This window comes from Hipposideros armiger, unplaced genomic scaffold (assembly GCF_001890085.2).
Source record: "Hipposideros armiger isolate ML-2016 unplaced genomic scaffold, ASM189008v1 scaffold_198, whole genome shotgun sequence".
Lineage (NCBI taxonomy): Eukaryota > Metazoa > Chordata > Mammalia > Chiroptera > Hipposideridae > Hipposideros > Hipposideros armiger.
The window spans coordinates 2461683-2465274 of record NW_017731548.1 but is presented as its reverse complement, the minus strand read 5'-3'; the positions used below and the strand labels follow the sequence as shown (position 1 = coordinate 2465274).

The window sequence follows — 3592 nt, the reverse complement described above, 5'->3', positions numbered from 1 at the left end:
CCAAGAACTTTTCAGTTATGTTCAACTTTCCCCCATTGAATCCCATTCAGCTACTGTTTATGGGGCTCCTGTCATGAGCCAGCAACTACCGTATCTGTCCGATCCATCTGCTCCTCTCCATTTCCTGTGCCACAGCCTCACTATTTCTCCCTTAGATTATGGCACTAGCCTCTTAAACCTTCTCTGCATCCTGCCTCCAAAAGTGTCCCCTCTATCTATTCTACACACGGCTGCCCAAGTAATCTTCCTGAAACATGTGTTATTTCCCTGCTCAAAATCCTCAAAGCCAAACTCTAAGTCTGTCATACAAGTCACACCTTTTTTCCTAGGTTCATCTCCCTGACATCAATTTGATATCCAATTTATATAGTAAAATCCTTTTACAATGCTGAATACCCCATGCTGTTTCATCACTCTATAACTTTGAACACTCTATTCCTTCTTGAAATATACTTTCCACTTTTTTCACCTGAGATACTCTGTTCATTCTTAAGGATTCAATGCAGTTGATATCTTTTCTATGAAACCTTTCTTGGTCTAATGACACTTCTTGCCAATTATCCCCCAAGTCATTGTTTCATTTTTGTGCTTCTATTTCACTCTGGATTTCAACTCTATAACAGCATCTATTAAATTTTCATTATTGTTTATTTACATGTCATTTTTGCCCATTTTACTACAAGACCGCAAAGACTTTCAATATGAATATTAGTGAGCAAGAATGAAGAATTTGGCATAAATCCATTTTTCTATTGTACCTATCACAGATGTTTGTCAGATTCCATATTTTCTGGAAACATAATCCAAGTTAGCTAGTTTATGCAAAGAGGGAATTATTATAATGTGTAAGGCAGCTAATAAAATTTCTAGGAGAGGTAAGTTATGTGGCTTAGATGTTACTGAAAAAAAAAAACCTCTCAGTCAGTAGAACACTCAGTCCCTATAAGGAACTGTTTTAGCCCAAACATCCTCCCACTGCCCCAGGGCACTGCTATGACCAATAGTTCCTTTATTACAGCTTCCTCAAAAGAGCCAAACATTGCATGATCACACTTGTCAGAATAGTCTATCTCCCTTCATATTTATATCAACCACTCTTAGTCACTTGTTCCTTCCAATTCTCACCTTGGTGATACTCTGCACAACTCTAGATGGTGCCATCACATCATGCAGACCTTGTAACCCATATTCTGAGGCACTCCACACAGATTATACATGCTTGAGGAAACACAGCTCATGTGTGAAATCCTAGCTGCAAAAGAGTCTGGGAAATGTAGTTTTAACCTTCCTCAATAGTTCAGGGAGCCATGCTAAAGAGGGCTGGAGTGGTGATGAATCAGCCACATTACAGTTCTCTTCACATAAATGCCTAATAAATAAGGAGAATGAAATATAAAGATCATAGTACCCATCTTTCCTCCAAATTCTGCTAAGTACAATAATTCAAATTTAGCTTTTAATTAACAAAATATACCATTATTCCTTCAAAAATATCATTTATTTTCTTCTTCTCAATTATTTCCTTTGCTCTGTCTTTAGAACTTTATCTGCTTCTAAATTTTTCTGAGGCTCATACAATCTACATGTTTCTTCCAGTTTAACTTGTGATTTGAAATATATTGCATCCTTTTGTAGTTGTGTAGGAATATGAACCTTATGATTATAACACATATTGACCCTGACAAAAATGATTAAAATTATTTCAAATGTGAAACCATAATTCTAAGTTATTTCTATCAGAACAGATAAAATGAATATAATTTTAATTTATCTTTCTGTACTTGGTATTTTTATATCACATTAATGAAAATAATTAAGCTATATATTTTACGCATATTTGGTAGAGAACTCTTATAAAAATTCATAAGCACAAATAAATTCATTTTTTAACTGTGTTTTAGTTTTTGTTTCCCAAAGATCTAGCCCCAAATTAGCAATCTTCTAGTGCATTTCCAACTCATGACTTTTAGGTACCATATTGAAATTCCAAAGATGAAATTTGGCTTAGTGATAAGACGTACTCGATCTCAACTCAGCCATTGACTTATTGAGTGATACAGGTGAGCTATGTAAGATATAGGAAGTGTTAAAGGTTAGGAGGATAAAACTTTGGTAGATTGGAGCCAAGTGAGGATTTTGTTATAACAATAATAATGTGAATTCATTTTTATATAATGCATTATAATGTTTTAAAAGTGTTTCTCTTAATAAGTGGTGTTCACAACATTTCTGGGAAACACATGTATCATCCCTTTCAAAGATGAGGAAACTGAATTTAAATCAGTAAAACAAACAAACTATATACATGTATACATATGTATATATCTCACCTATAAGATTCCAGGTAGTGTGTTAGGTGCTGTAGTTACCAATCTAATGGTAGGCATAGTATAATTAGTGTGTAATAAGTACCATGATGGGAAAGCATAGAGCAGAATAGAAGCACTAGAGTAGAAAAGATGCAAAAGCAGCCTGGATTTCCAGCAAAAGTAAAAGTAACATCTAAACCAGTGGTTCTGAACCAGTGGCAATTTGGCCTCAAGCTCTCCCCTTTGGGACCCTTCTCAATGTGTGCAGACATCTTTGACTGTCACAATTGTGGAGAGGGGATGGGGAAAACATGCTACTGGACTCTAGTTGGGTAGAAGCCAAGGATGCTGCTAAATTCTTTCAAATCTCACCCATCGGACAGCCCCCTGCAAAAAAAGAACCATTTAGTCCAAAATGTCAATAGTGCTGCAGTTGAAAAAACCTTGATCCAAGCTGAGAGCCAATATGTGACTAGAGTTGGCTAGGTGGAGGGATAAGGGAAGGATATGGCACGGTTGGTGGAATGACAGAGGACAGTGTTCCAGGGAATAAGGACCACTTACAGGAAGGATCTCCACACTGACTGATTAACCAATTTTCATTTTTATTGTTATAAAGTACATGTAACGTACCCACTTTTAAGTGGGCAGTTCAGTGGCATTAAGTATTTTCACATTGTTGTGCAGCCATCACTACCATCCATCTCTGGAATTTTTTCATCTTCTTAAATGATAACTATGTATCCATTAAATGACAACTCCTCCTTTCCCCCTTCCCTCGGCACCTGGAAAACACCATTCCACTTTCTGTCTCTATGAATTTGACTACTCTAGGAACCTCATTTGAGTGGAAACATATAGTATTTGTTTTTTTGTGCGTCTAACTTATTTCACTGAGCACAATGTCCTCAAGATTCATCCACACTGTAGCATGTGTCACATTTTCCTACCTTTCAAAGGCTTAATAATATTTCATTCTATGTATATACTACATGTTGTTTATCCATTTAACCATTGATGGGCACTTGGGTTGCTGTCACTTTGGGGCTAATGTGAACAATGTTGTTATGAACATGGGGGTGTACAAGAATCCATTTGAGTTGTTACATTCAATTATTTTAGGTATATATACCCAGACATCATGCACAGATACTTTTATGTACCAATTAATTTCCTGGCATTGTTCTAATGCTTGGTACATGGTAAGAGCAATACCCAAGATCCCGTCTGTGATGAAACTTACATTCTGGTGAGGGAAACCAAACAGATGAGGGACATCATTT

At 36.3% G+C, this 3592-nt stretch overlaps 1 pseudogene; it reads left to right on the top strand.

The window, feature by feature from the left end:
• Window positions 1-841: 841 nt before the first annotated feature.
• LOC109388456 (putative methyl-CpG-binding domain protein 3-like 5) overlaps window positions 842-3592 on the top strand; it is a 4653-nt pseudogene continuing 1902 nt past the window's right edge.